Here is a 15,394-nt window from a genome sequence, read left to right on the forward strand (position 1 = left end):
CGGGGGGGCCGATTGCTGTTTTGGCACCTCTGGGGTCCGATCGGGACCCCAGAGAAGCCTGGAGGGTTTACCTTTAAGATGGCGTCTGTGACGTCATCTTAAAGGCAAAGTGTCAGCCTATGCATCTGCATAGGCTGGCACTGATAATACCCTGCAATACATTAGTATTGCAGAGTATTATCAAGAACAAGCAATCAGATGATTGCTTGTTCATATCCCATGGTGGATCATGTAAAAAATGTAAAAAAAAATGTTTTTCAATAAAAAATTACTTTATAAATCACTAAAAATGCCCATAAGCCCCAAAACATATAAAGAGACATATAACACTCAAAAAAGTCTAAATCATAACACAAACCCCACATATATAGTATCATCGCGTCCGTAACAATCCATAGAATAAAACTAAATAACTATTGAACCCATATGATGAACGCCGTAAAAAAAAAACGTTAAAAACCCGCCAAAAATTATGATTTTTACCTATTATATCCCACTAAAAATGCAATAAAAAGTGATCAACAAACCATATGTACTCCAGAATGATATTGTTGCAAAGAACAACATGTCCCGCAAAAAACAAGCCATCAACCAGCTCTGTAGCCAAAAACGTAACAATGTTATGCCACTTGGAAGACGGCGATGCAAAAATGATAGATTTTTCCCCACATTAGGGTTTTATTTGGCAAATTTAGTAAAAAATAGGAAAAAATATTCATGTCTGGTATCCCCGTAATCGTATCGACCCATAGAATAAAGATAACAGGATTATTAGGCTATACGGTGAACACAAAAAAAAAAAAAAGTAAAAAATCCAGTACAGAATTGATGCTTTTCTACTCATGACCTCAAAAAAAGTTCCAAAATTTTCAACAATAGGTGATACCAACCCCAAAATGGTAACACTGGAAAAAGCATCTCGTCCCGCAAAAAAAATGCTGTCACATGGCCCAAATAACGGAAAAGCGAAAATGTTATAGCCTTCAAAAGGGGGCAACCAGAAAACTAAAATCCTGGCAGCTGCAGGGTGCTCCTTCCCTTCTGCGCCTTGCTGTGCCCCCATAACACAAGTAATGTCCACATGTGGGGGGTCGCTGCACTCAGGAGAAATTGTAGAACAAATTTTATGGTGAGTTTTCTCTTTTTATCTTTTGGAAATGTGTAAATTTTAGGGCTAGATGAACGTATAACCGACAAAATTTGACCATTCTAAATTTCACCGCCATTTTGATTCAATTACTATGAAGATCTCAAGGGGTTAACAATCTTTGTAAATGCTGTTTCTGATAGTTTGAGGGGTGCAGATTTGAAAATGGGTTGGTTATATAGGGGGTTTTGTTGCTAAATATGTAAAATTTGATTTCAAACAGTATTTATCCCCAAAATAGTCAATTCCGAAAATACGGAAAATCGCTATTCGATTTGTAAGCCGCGTGACGTCAAAATAAATTATCCAAACATTTCAAAAATTATGAAAATGTAAAGTAGACAAATGGGAAATGTTATTCTGCAAGTTATTTAGGTGTTAAATCTATCTGCCTGAAAACGCGGTGGTTTTGAATTTCGAAAATGGCAAATTTTTCTAAAAATTCATCATTTTTTTCTTTTTTTTGTAAATAAACGCAAAACGTATCAGCCAAAATTTACCACTAAAATGAAGTACAACATGTGGGGAAAAAACAATATCAGAATCGCTTTGATAAGTAACAGTGTTCAAAAGTTATAACCATATAAAGAGACGCAGGTCAAATTTCAAAAAAAAGTTGCGAGCCTTAACCTGCAAACAGGCTGCGTCCTTAAGGGGTTAAGGTGCGTTGCATACATCCTCGTGCCTGTATACATATGTCTGTTTGGGGTGGGTCTGTGGAGGGGGAAGGAAATTAGGTAATTTACCATTATACATCTATTAATAGTTCTGCTGCTTTATTGATAAGTGATATATACGCCTCCTGTCTTTTACCTCATCGGGCAGACATTCATGTCCATAAGATGGCTGTAGATGGATGGTCATGTGATCTCCAACTGACCCTCTATCTGCAGCCGTATCTTGATCCTATTCGGATATCAAGAACATGTTGAAGAACTTTTAATAGATATGTATATTGGTAAATTACCTAATATCCTGCCCCTACACTTACACATACATTACAAAAAACATGAGGTAAAGTGGCCAACCCCTTTAAGAAACAAAATTTCCCCAATCATATTAGCCAGACATGTCAGAAAACCAATGCATTTAAACTATCACTAATGCACAAGATCCGTATTGTTTTAAATGTATTTCAGCACAAATAGTAGTTAACAGATGGGATGTTTGCTGCGCTATTTTGTACACTATTTAAAAAAATTGAAAAATAAAGAGTTGGAGAAAAACCAAAAAACAGATGGGCTTGTGGCTGGGACAGACAGCAGTGAGGCTTAACAAGTACAGTTTTATATCTTTAATTGCAGGGAAAATAACAGCTGCCTACAAGCTTAGAGAAGAATACAAACTTCTCAGCTCGCCCTGTGGTGTTGGCAAATTATTAAAGTTAATATACCATATGTTATATAGCGGTACTTACCTGGCCAATATAACTTCAGGTACTGGATTGCTGAGATATATGTATAAAGTCATGCATCCAAACAGTTACAAGTCAGAAAAATAACAAAATAAAACATTTGCATTAAAAGGGATACAGATTTAAAAACATTACAAAATGAATTCTACCATTTTGCCTGGTTGGTCTAAGCTGTGGGTAATTAAAAATTAGACCTACCTTAGTATATGGTTATAAGACTTTCTCCAAGGTCCTTGGTATCCTGGCTCGTACAAGTCAGAGAAGCGTGCTGCTCTTTAAAGAGTTATGGACTTTCAAAGAAGTTCGGAGGAGGAAGATATAAAAGTTGGTTCAAAGTTGGTGAAGAAACCACACACAACATCAAAAGAAATTCAGTAGGAGACATCTGATGTGATGGCTTCAACCTGTACAATATTCTCCACACTAAGGGCTCATTCACACTGCGGCCGCATGTACGTCCCCATAGACAGCAATAGCGGCACGGCGGGGATCCGGTGCCACACATGTGTGGCACCAATCCGGGCCGCACACCGCAAAAAGATAGAGCAAGCTCTATCTTTCGGCGGATGTGCGGCCGTGTGCCGCTATTTCCTATGGAGGGAGGAGGGGTCACCTCCTCCTCACCTCCAGCACACGGCGGTATACCCACACGGCGGGCATACCGCGTGTGAATGTACCCTAAGTGTATTATTGAAATCAGTGACCCAGTTATATCAAATAGTGTGGATTGTATTTTATGGAGCTGAACTGAATAGTGAAGTATAAGATGTTTTCTTTGCTATATGCTAATCTCTATACTGTTCCATTGATGTTAATTGTTGGAAAGAAGTGATAAAAGTATATTCACCCCTTCAGGACACATCCCCATTTTTCAAATCTGCCCTGTGTCACTATAAGTGGTTATAGCTTTGGAACGCTGTAACATATCCGGGGGATTTTGAGATTGTTTGTTTTCCTGTGACACATTGTAGTTCAAATTCGTTTTGTGTTTAGTTATGAAAAAAACTGCAATTTGGCAAAAATTTCAAAAGACTCTCCATTTTCAAAGTTCTAAATTCTCTACTTTTGAAGCAGATAGTAATCTCAAATTAATTTATAACTTACATTTACCAAATGTCTGCTTTATTTTTACATTTTTTAGAAAATCGTCAAAACCTATATTTAGAGGGACTTGCTCAATTTTTAACTATGAGAGGCCTAAATAATAGACAGACTAGTAAATTACCCCATGATGGAAACTACACTCCTCGATATATGAAAAAGCACTTTTCATTTGTTAACCCTTTAGGTGTTTTGTAGGGGTTAAAACAAAATGTAGATGCGGTCTGCAAATTGTAATAATTTTGGACAATATATGCATTTTGGGCGAAAAATTAAACATTTGCAATGGATTAAATGACAAAAGGTTCCACCAGGTTCAAAACACTATTTCTTCAGAGTGTACCGTAATTGTTTGAAGATTTGTACTGTCAAATTGTAAAGGCTTTTTATTTTTTATTTTCTAATGTGCATATATAGGGGCTTATTTTTTGCCACATGAGAGGCAGTTTTCTGCTACATAATTTTGGGCCATGTATAGCTAATTAATGATATTTTATTCTCTATGCTGGTGGAGGAAATGAAAATTTTTGGTATGACTTCTTTTCTTGGCCGTTCATATTACCATAAAAATGATATGTTATGGGTCGCCACGATTACCAAAATATGTCTTTTATATGAATTTTTTCCCTGCAATTTTACTAAATAAAAACTAATTTGTAGAAAATCTTGTTAACCATCTTTTCAGAGGCATAACTTTTTTATTTTTTAGATGAAAACTCTGGTTAAGGGCTTATTTTTTGCAAGAAGACTTTTAGTGATCAGGGTTTTTTAACGGTGTTCACCATGTGGGTCCAATAATGATTCTATTGTATGATGCAGATTGTTACGGATGCAGAGATAATGAATATGTGGGGTGTTTTGTGTTTTTTTATACTTTATTGAGTGTATGTATGGGAATTCCTAGAGGGAAGACCCATACACGCTGCTCTGATTGTGGGTGATTGAGCACGGTGTCAACTTCTAATGCCAGCTCCGTTGGTGAGTCGTGCCAGAGGCTGTACTTAATAGCATGTCCTGATGCAAGGATATACTATTATTTCCATGTGTAAGAAGGGGTTAATGACCCTTAGATCTTAATCAGTTAGATAAAATTATATCAATAAAAAGAAATGATGACAGAGCTGCAAATTTTTTTCATGCAGTAATGAATAAATCTGTACACCAAAATATTCCCATCCAAAATGCAATTTAATTAAAAAGTAAAAAGTAATGGATTATCAAATGTAGAGGGAAAACATTGTTTATGAGACTCTAGGCACAGACTAGGATGCAACTTGAACTAATGTTTTAATAAATCTAGATGTCAGGTTGGTCACTTTCTGAATGATATTCTGTGAACTTACACAAAATAAACATGGCAGTGCTTTTATTAAAAGAACTACATGTCTATCCAAGTGGGTGTAAATTAGTTTAAATTTGTAAAAATTCTAATTAGAAAAATAGTAATAATGGTAAATATTTATATATATATATATATATATATATATATATATATATATATATATAGCTCCATCATATTCTGCAGTGTTTTAACTCCTTAAGCACCCAGCCTTATTTTTCAAATCTACCATTTCTGCAATTATAACTTGAGAATGCTTTAAGTTATTAAGGTGTTTTTTCAGATTTTTTTTTGTGACATTGTACTTCATCGTAGTGGTATATTTTGGTTAAAATGTTTTGCATTTATTTATGAGAAAATTTGCTGAAAATGCAAGGGGCACAACGCAAAACTCCACTTTCCTTGTTCCCCGAAGCAGTGCTCCCCACTGTACGCAATGACTCTAAAGTCAGCACACATGATGATGTCCTCACATCAAACATGCTAGCTTCAGAGCTGGCGTGTACAGTGGGAGCATGCTGAAGAAAGAAGGCGGCTGCTTCAGAAAGGAGAAGGAGAGTTATCAGAGTGGGGGGGGGGGACTGTGGCTTACGGGTGGGGGGACAGTGGGACTTATGGGTGGGGGGACAATGTGGCTATGGGGTGGACAGTGTGGCTATGGGGGAGGACAGTGTGGCTTATGGTGGGACAGTGTGGCTTATTGGGGGGACAGTGTGGCTATGGGGGGGACAGTGTGGCTATGGGGGGGACAGTGTGGCTATGGGGGGGCAGTGTGACTGGGTGGATGGACAGTGTGGCTTAGAGGGACAATGTGGCTTATAGGGGGACAGTGTGCCTATGGGGGTTGACAGTGTGATTTATGGAGGGACAGTATGGCTTATGGGGGTACAGTGTGGCTTATGGAAGGAACAGTGTGGCTTATGGGAGGACAATGTGTCTGTGGGGGAAGGGGGGGCATTGTGGCTACTGTGAGGGGGGGGGGGCAGTGTGGCTATTGTGGAGAGGCAGTGTGGTGATGGGATATAAGTTCTCTGAAAAGGGGTCCTCTAAGTTTCCAGGCGGCCACTTTAACCTGGAGCCGGCCTTGTGTGTGTGTGTGTATATGAGTGAAGAACTATATGTTTATGTACATAGGTATATAGTGTAATATGTATATATTTAAGCGGGAAGGGGGCCACATTCAGAAGTCTGCTATAGGGCGCTGCCTCTCCCAGTTACGCCCCTAACCCCACATGTGGATGTAAATCACTTTTGGGCTTACAACAGAGCGCATGAAGGGAAGGAGCACCATCACAGGCAAATTTTTCTGAAACAAATTTCTGGCGCTAAGTAGCATTTTGCTGAGCCTACAATATACCAGAAAAAGAGAACCCCTATATAGTCACCCCATTTCAAAACTAAATCCCTCAAGAAGTATATTAACAATATTTTGGCGTAGCTATAACCCCATTGATTACATTTTATTAACTTTTTTGCTGTGAATGCAAAAAAAATCTATTCTGATTGTTCTTTTATTTTTTTGTTTTATACACAACATAGCATAGATATTGTGTTCTATAGGTCAGAACAATTATGACAATACCCCATTTGTATAGCTATTTTAAATCAAATAGTTCATTGAGGAGGGCCAGTTGTAGGTTTGTTCTTATCTTGTACGTAACCCAGGAACTACCTGTATATAATAGTTGGTGTGTGAGGGTTATATACAATACAATACAACTTTATTGATCCCTTTCGAGAAATTCAGACACACAGATAGAATCATTAATGAGGAGGGTGGGAGGTTGAGCAGGGGGTGGCAACACTACTCCTGTGGGACCTAGTGGTTTTGTTGTATATTTCAATAGCTTTCGGGATGAAGGAGTTTAGAAATCTCTCCGTACGGCAATTGATTTGGTGGTAGCGCTTGCTGAATGTGCTAAGCTGATCTGCTATGTATTGGCACCGTGGATGCGATTTGTTGGTTGTAATCGCTGTGATGCATCTTCCTGCCAGACCTCTTCAAACCAACCCAGTTGAAGGCCAACAGTGCCTTGAGCCCTATTAATAATTTTTAAATTTTATTCTCCTCTCTTCTTATGACAGTGCCCCCCCCCCCCCCAACAGGTGATAGCAAAGAAGGGCACACTCGCAATCGAGCACTGGAAAAACATTCTCAGGATCTTGTTACATATATTGAAAATAAGATCTTGATGCAACTTTTTTAGTTGCTACGCTGCAGTTTTCAGACCAATCTAGTTTGTTATCGATTATGACACCTAGGTACTTGATATACACTAGGTATATGATATATGTAGGGGTCAGATGTTAGGAGTATATAGCATGATGCCGACCATGTCTGTTTTATAAACCCACAGACTTGCGTTGTGGCTGGAAGAAGGTGATGCATCTTCCTGCCAGACCTCTTCAAACCAACCCAGTTGAAGGCCAACAGTGCCTTGAGCCCTATTAATAATTTTTAAATTTTATTCTCCTCTCTTCTTATGACAGTGCCCCCCCCCCCCCCCAACAGGTGATAGCAAAGAAGGGCACACTCGCAATCGAGCACTGGAAAAACATTCTCAGGATCTTGTTACATATATTGAAAATAAGATCTTGATGCAACTTTTTTAGTTGCTACGCTGCAGTTTTCAGACCAATCTAGTTTGTTATCGATTATGACACCTAGGTACTTGATATACACTAGGTATATGATATATGTAGGGGTCAGATGTTAGGAGTATATAGCATGATGCCGACCATGTCTGTTTTATAAACCCACAGACTTGCGTTGTGGCTGGAAGAAGCCACCTGTAAGATCAGACTAAAGGGAAGAGACAATATGAGGGACGTCACCTGTAAGTCATTGGATCACACTGCAGCTTATGTGCAGGACCGGTAACTACTACTATATGGTTGAAAATAGTGGTCTGTGTCTGTAAGTTTTCATTTAGTATTCCACTATTATTCAGTTACTATATAATGGTAACGGTCGTGGTATACTGGTATTATTTGGGTCTTGTACAAAGGTATTGGTGATATAGTCCTTTGCATGGTGGTGTTTATATAATAATAATATGGTGATAAAGATCATCAATAAATGGAGTTTATATTTGGTAAATTGGTAATCTGTTCTGTGTATAGTCTTGTATAGCGATTATGTTGGTATTTATGTTGTGGTAATGCTGTGGTTCGCAGCAGCAGGAATTTATAAACTAATCAAAAACTAAAGATACTATTGTTTCTAATATCTTTAGTGCTTAGGTTGATATTTAAAACAGTATATGGTACCATTTACATATATTGTTGTGGGAGGGGGTCCCTCATTGGCTGCACATCCTAAATGAGGTGCTCCATACTGCTGGGACCCTTAATGTGGCCCTGGTCAAGCGTATTGTGCTTCATGAAGGTGGTGGAGGAGGACCTGCTTGCCAATTTGTTCAAAAGCAATATAACATGAATGTGCCCTGATGTGTAATGGAGAACATAACTTTGCTGGCCCAAAATGCTTAAGAAAAAGGACTTCTGATTTTCTGAATGGCTCTGTCCTTGTGAGTACTGCTCCCCTGATAGTTAGAGAGTGAAGATTCTCTTGCTGCCTATTTTGAGAGTTCAGAAAAAAGAAAAAAATTAGCAATTTGCTTATTTTCCTGGCGGATATTGTTGTTACTAGAATAAAAACTTTAAATGACAGCGATTTAACAAAAGCATCCTGTAGTGACTCAAATGGAGGTTTAGTCAGATCAGATAAAAACACAGATAGGTCACAAGAAGGAGCAGGGGACAGAATTGCTGGACTGAGATTGATTAAATCATTCTTTAAGGCTCTAAATAAACGATGACTGGAAAAATGTTCCTGCAGTTAAGCAATTGTGGTGGTAAACTCTACTTTTAATTTATTAACTTGTAGGCCCTTGTCCACTCCATCTTATACAAAATGCAGAATTGATGAGATGGAACCCATAGTGACAGAATTCTATATAGAGTCATTAACTCAAACTGTTGTTGGTCGGCTGGCCACCAAGAGAGTACTAAAGACTTCTTTTCGCCCTCTATGATCTTTTCCATGAAAGGGATGTCCAAGACTCTTTGTTCTCAGGATCTGGGAACTTGCCACCCATTTCTCCACCCAAGAATTCCAGGACACCCATCAACTGGGGTCCATTCGGAGATTATGGTTGAAACAGCAGGGCACAGAAGTTATTTTTTGACCGCTCATTTCCATCCCATAACTTCAAGCAGAGCGCTCTTCTGGAAGCATTTGACAGGGCCAGAACCATGGAGGCAAAGTTCAGTTGCTGATTAAATAGGGAGGCCAGAATCTGGTGGAATCTGGAGGACCCTTTTCCAAGTCTTTAAATAACAGGTTCAGTCAAATGTGCAGAGCGCTGGTCTTCGGAATCGATGCCAAGGCAGTTTGGCATGGCGCTACAGATGACATTTAGGAGTGAGTCTGTCTTGCAATCCAAATGGTATTTAAGAAAAGAGGTGTCTTCAAAAGGAAAGACTAGTTTGCCAACGCGCTTAATTACTGGGAGGTCCACTTTAGGGACAGTTTTGGAGAAGGTCTGACCTTTAACTAGAGCCCAGATTAAGCTTCTGATCAGGTTCAATCCAATCTTCCTTCGCCAGTTCTGAAGGACTAGATGACTAGGGAAGATGACTCCTTAGAAATGGGAAAGTAGTACAGTCTTACACCTTTGTTTTGTGCTCAGCATCTTTGTCTTTTTAACAACTTTAATAATACACTGTGGTGTTGTCCCTGCCTCGTATTTATAGGCTGCTGTGATTGATTGTTTGTTTAATTGACATCACTGCTAATTAACCTGTCTCTTTAAAATCAGCAGATGTGATAATTGTGAGACATTTTGAAAACAGAATAGTAACTGCAACGATACATCCCCCACTGTCTTTGCACCTTCTTAAATTCTTACTTTCATTGACATATTCCAGGTCATGTGGTGTACTACATGTTAGTTTGCATTAATAATGGTGTCAGCTTCAATTTGTTATGACAGACAAGTGGGATCAATAGACTTAATTAGCTAGCGAATGGTATTATATAGTGACCATAATATATTGTAATATTTTAGATCAATGGCATAGATCACATAGTAATAAAGTGCTGCACAGAAAATAACTAGAGGGGAGGTGGAAGGCCGACCAAATAGATAAAACTTCACCTTTATTTATAAACCATTAAAAAAAGCCACAATAACGAACAAAAACTGGCAGATTCTAGAAATTAATTAATATTTGAAGGGGTGGTAGGGAGATATAATCTCTAGCTATAGAAATTGTTACATATATCAAAGCCCTAACATATATGTATGTCCTCTGTCTGATACACAGCTATGTTATCACTAGTTTAAACCCTACAACTGATTTCATCTGCTAGATATCTACAGGAGGATATTACAGGTGCAATGAGTAGATATTATTACTGACACTCTGAGCCATGCCTCTGAATAAATGATTCACTATGTATTGAACTATTATTAGTCCCTGTTTGTTAGCTTCCCAAAATGTGGGAGGGTCTCTCAACTGGACCTAAACCAATTATATAATAATAGTATCATAGTACATAAGGCTGGAAAAAGACGCTAGTCCATCAAGTCCAACCTTTAAGAATTAAACAAATGTTTTTTCCCCATAACCCGTTATAATTTTGCTCTTCATGTACATAGAGTCCGCCATAACCTCCTGCGGCAGAGAGTTTCATAGTCTCACTGCTCTTACAGTAAAGAACCTTTGTCTATGGTGATGGTAGAATTGCCTCTCTTCTAGGCGTAGAGGATGCCCCCTTGTCCTGGTCACAGGCCTATATATAAAAAGATCCTTGGAGAGATCCTTGTACTGTCCGTTCAGGTAATGAGGTCTCCACTCAGTCGTCTTTTTTCTAAACGGAATAATCCCAAATTGTCAAATCTGTCATTGTATCCCCCATTCTCCTAATAATCTTAGTTGCTCTCCTCTGCACCCGTTCCAGTTCTACTATATCCTTTTTATACACTGGTGCCCAAAACTGTACACAATATTCCATGTGTGGTCTGACCAGGGATTTGTATAAGAGCAAAACGATGTCCTTATTATGAGAATCTATTCCTCTCTTGATACATCCCATACTTTTATTTGCTTTAGCAGCAGCTGCCTGGCTCTGGTCACTAAAATTAAGTTTACCATCCACCAATACCCCCAAGTCCTTTTCAGCTGTAGTTTGACAGTAATTGACTGTTTAGAACATAATTATACTTTTTTGTTTCCATGCCCCAACCTCATCAACCATTTATCAGCCTATTCCTCCAGCTTCCACATATCCCTCTGTAATGCTATATTATCAGCCTCTGTATTAATAACTTTACACAGCTTAGTATCATCTGCAAATATTTAAACTTGACTGTGTAAACCCTCTATAAGGTCATTAATAAAAAAATATTAAAAAGAAATGGCCCCAATTCTGACCCCTGTGGCACGCCGCTAATTTGACATGGCCAATCCCTCATAAACCAATACTGATCTTGGGTTTTAAGGTTAGGCACAGTGAGATACCCTAGGGAGGTGACTATATGAGTCACCATATAGGAATTCTCTGACAACCTATACTTGAAATGTTGTGATTGTCATATAAATGGACCATTGATACTATGCATATATCCATCCTATTGTCACAGATGAGGACTTGTCAATAGCAAATTACTGTCATAAAACTGAGTAATAAAACGCTGCTCATAAACGCTGTTTCATCAGTAAACTGGCTTATATATTTGGATTTGGTCCAGCTCAGTGACCCTCAAGATCCTGTGTTTAGGAAGCTATGAAACAGGCACTAGCAAAATATGATGAATAATCCCACACAAGTAAAATATACCTCATATATGTGATGCAAAATATAATGATACCATTGTCTTTCTATATCCCCCATTGTGTTTATACTTGTTCTTTATGGTTTTCTGCGCCTAATACAATTCTTTAACTTATCAGACAATCCCAGGCATGTAGTTCAGGTGCCGTTCTATTAATGTGTGATGCAGACACTATATAGTGTGATACAGGTTAGAAGCACAGTATTCATTTTGAGCTGTATGTTTACTTTGTGATTTGGATGGGGAACTTCGCCAATCTGAGGAAATAATAAAGCAATAGAGTGCTGTGTACAATTATGCAAGTAGGTTGAACTGTACAGACAAAGGAGCGATAAGAATCACTGTTATATGCCTTCCATTCAGCAGTCCTGCTACATGGTAAAAGTAGGATGAAGACAATGATGCTAAGCTGTATCTACTAAACTAGCAATTCTTTTGTTCTGTCAACAGCAAAGGAAGTGACAAGTGCCAGAAAATTGCCTTTTAAATGTCATGTCTGTCCGCTGTCGATGTTTACTGTCCTTCAATGCACCCATCAGCTGCTTCCATAGATTCTAAGTTCACTTTTCATGTGATAGAATCCCTTGGTCCGAGGCAGTTGCGGGAATATGTCCCATTGGCTTGGCTAATGAGATGCAAGTTTAAGAGGGGATCCTAAACAAAAGTTGCATTTTATCTATTTTGTTTGGATTAAGTTATTATTTAGTTAAATGTATAGTAATAAAGGGGTTAAAAGAAAACTATTACTACAGATCTACCTATTAAGGTAGATGCGGTGGTAGGTAGGCATAGCCCTTTTTAGGGCTAATCCTTTACTTTCCTCTATCTTTTCTAATCTTTAATTAGGGTAATATGCAAATTTTCTGAAGAGGCTACTGGGGCGTGGAGTAGTCGGAGTTGAGGCTACACGCCCCGCCTAACCCACGCCCTAGCCTCTTTGATCCTCCTACCCAGGCATCTTCAGTGCACACAAGGATCGACACGCACTTGTCTCGTTATAGTATGCCCTGGTGCACATAGAGGATAATAAATGTTCTTATGCTCTACTTTTTAAAAAAGTCACAAAATGTATATAATGTCCCAGCACATACACCAGAAGGGGACTGAAGCAACTATGCAACTTTAAAAAAAAAAGTCCCAAATCAATAATCTGGCTGTGCATGGTGTTGCACTAGCAGCAGTTCTATGTTTACGGCAGATTAATAAAGTGGCGGAAATAGTCTCGTGCGACTTTTTAGCGGTGAAAAGTCATAGAAAACACATTGATCGGAGGTAAAACGGTTCTAGTTGCCCAATCAGCTTTAATTTTATAAACAGCTGTGGGAAAACGAAAGCTGAGCTCTGAATCGTTGCAATTGGCAACAGTTCTGCTCTCAGACATTTTTATAAGTCTCTCCCATTGAAGTTTTTGTGACTTTTTACGTCAATACTGTAGAGCCTGACAAAACCAATAATAAATAACCCTCATAGTTTGTAAGTAGGGATGAGAAGGCCCATTCAAGTTTGGTCCAGGTGCAAGTTGCTCATTCCAACCAGTAACGTTCGCAATTGGTTCACTGAATTATACGCTTTAAAAGCAAAACTGATATTTCCCCAGGGATCAACGACAATCCTAGTGTTTGCCCGCAATATTTAAAGAGTTACAAGAGGTGGGAGGTGCATCAAACCCAATCTTCTGGTTTGGAACCCTGAACATGCAATAATCAGCACAGACCCGAGCATGGTCCGTTCATCACTAGTTGTAAGGTTTAAAAAAAACAAAACAAACCCCAAAACATTGATCCAGTTCAGCCTTAAATCCTGAAAAGGTGATCGAGAATAGGCAAAAACATATATGTAGTACGGGTCAGTTTTCCTCATCTTAAGGTAAAATTCCATCAATCATTATTCTCCACAATTCGATTCACTAATGAAAGTGAGAGAAGTCTCTTGGATACTTATTCTAGAATAAGTTAGGCTTTGTAAACTACTGCTTTTTTGAACTGCAGGCGGAAAGAAGATGCGGCACTCACCGACATACGGCGTCCTGTATCTGCTCTTGCACCCATTAAAGCTTGAAGTACCACTTTGGTGAGTGTTGCATCTTCTTTCCGACTGCTTTATCGCTGCCTGGGCTATATCTGGGCTGAGCACCCACTAGGGTACGAATGACTGCAACTGATACTCTCTGTATATACCATGGTGGGACCAGAACTTATCCTAAAAGTGGTGTAAATGCGATTAGGAGTAGTGCCAGTACTGTTTCTTTCGGACATTAGCCTTTTTTTTTTTTTTTAATAAGGAGGACCAGTACGGACTTTACAAAAGTTACTACGCTAGCTAGGCCAATGTAGACTAACAGACTACTCCTGCTTACCACATGTCTGCATTAACCTTCACTGCAGACAAATCCATAATCTTTACCATACACCCTTCATCTGCCTGTATGAAAGATACTGGTTATCCCAAACAATACATCTCACTTTCTCATCTACCACACCTCCTCCCCCCTTCCCCTTACAGTTCAGACCCACCAGGGCATCCACATTGCCTTGCAGTTTCCTGGCTCTATGCTCCACTACGAAACTGAAATTTTGGAGGGACAAGAACCACCTAGTGACCTTCGCATTTTTTTCCTTAGTTCTACTCCAAGTGAGGTGATAGTGGTCAGTTATCAGACGGAACGGTTGGCCCAGCGAGTAGTACCTTAGGGACTCCCACCTTAGGGAATGTCTAGCGATAAGCCAAACATTCCTTTTCTATGATAATTTCGTTTTTCTCTGCTGGCGTGAGTTTCCTGCTCAGGTAGGTAATGGGTTGTGTTCCTCTTCATTCACCTCCTGAGACAGGACAGCCCCCATCACTACATCTGACGCATCTGTCTGAATTAGCAACCCATCTCCAGTTATTTTGTAACTTGTCATATTGTACTCAAGGAAAAAAATCCAGGCCCATTTTGCCCATTTTCACAAATTAACAGACCCCAGCTGTATTATGTCTTCTGTGCAGCGTTGCGACAGAATGTACACAACATTTCACGTGTACTCCGATGAGTGATTTGTAAAGTGTTAGTACTATGTTGGTGTCATGTGCATCCATGTCTCTTTTATGGTACCCCATTGTTGTATTTGCTTTGGCAGAAGCTTCCTGATAAAAACTGTACTGTAGCAAGTAGTGTCAGGCAGCTACTGCCAAAGCAAATATGATCAACTAAACTTCACAAGTTCTTTTCATGCCAGTGTTATTCATTTCTAACATAATATTAACCCCATTACTAGTCCTTAAGAGTCTTTAACTGGTTCTGGATAGTCCAATGTGTAATTACAGCATGGTTTTTATGAGGCTGCACAAGGGATCAGGCAGCCGAGTGTTTGGTGCCCTACTATGAGGGACCCTGTATAGAAGGAAGAATCTGTATTTATTTAGGATCTTCAATGTGAATAGAGGCAGCTGCAGTGTATTTTTCATGGCACATAGTAAAGAATTAACCATGTTTGTTTTGTAGTAAATATGGTAGGATTGATCAACCCATTTAGTTTTACGGCAATAGAACACATTAGGAAAATGGAGGA

The sequence above is a fragment of the Engystomops pustulosus genome, chromosome 4 (assembly GCF_040894005.1).
Source record: "Engystomops pustulosus chromosome 4, aEngPut4.maternal, whole genome shotgun sequence".
NCBI classification, from domain to species: domain Eukaryota; kingdom Metazoa; phylum Chordata; class Amphibia; order Anura; family Leptodactylidae; genus Engystomops; species Engystomops pustulosus.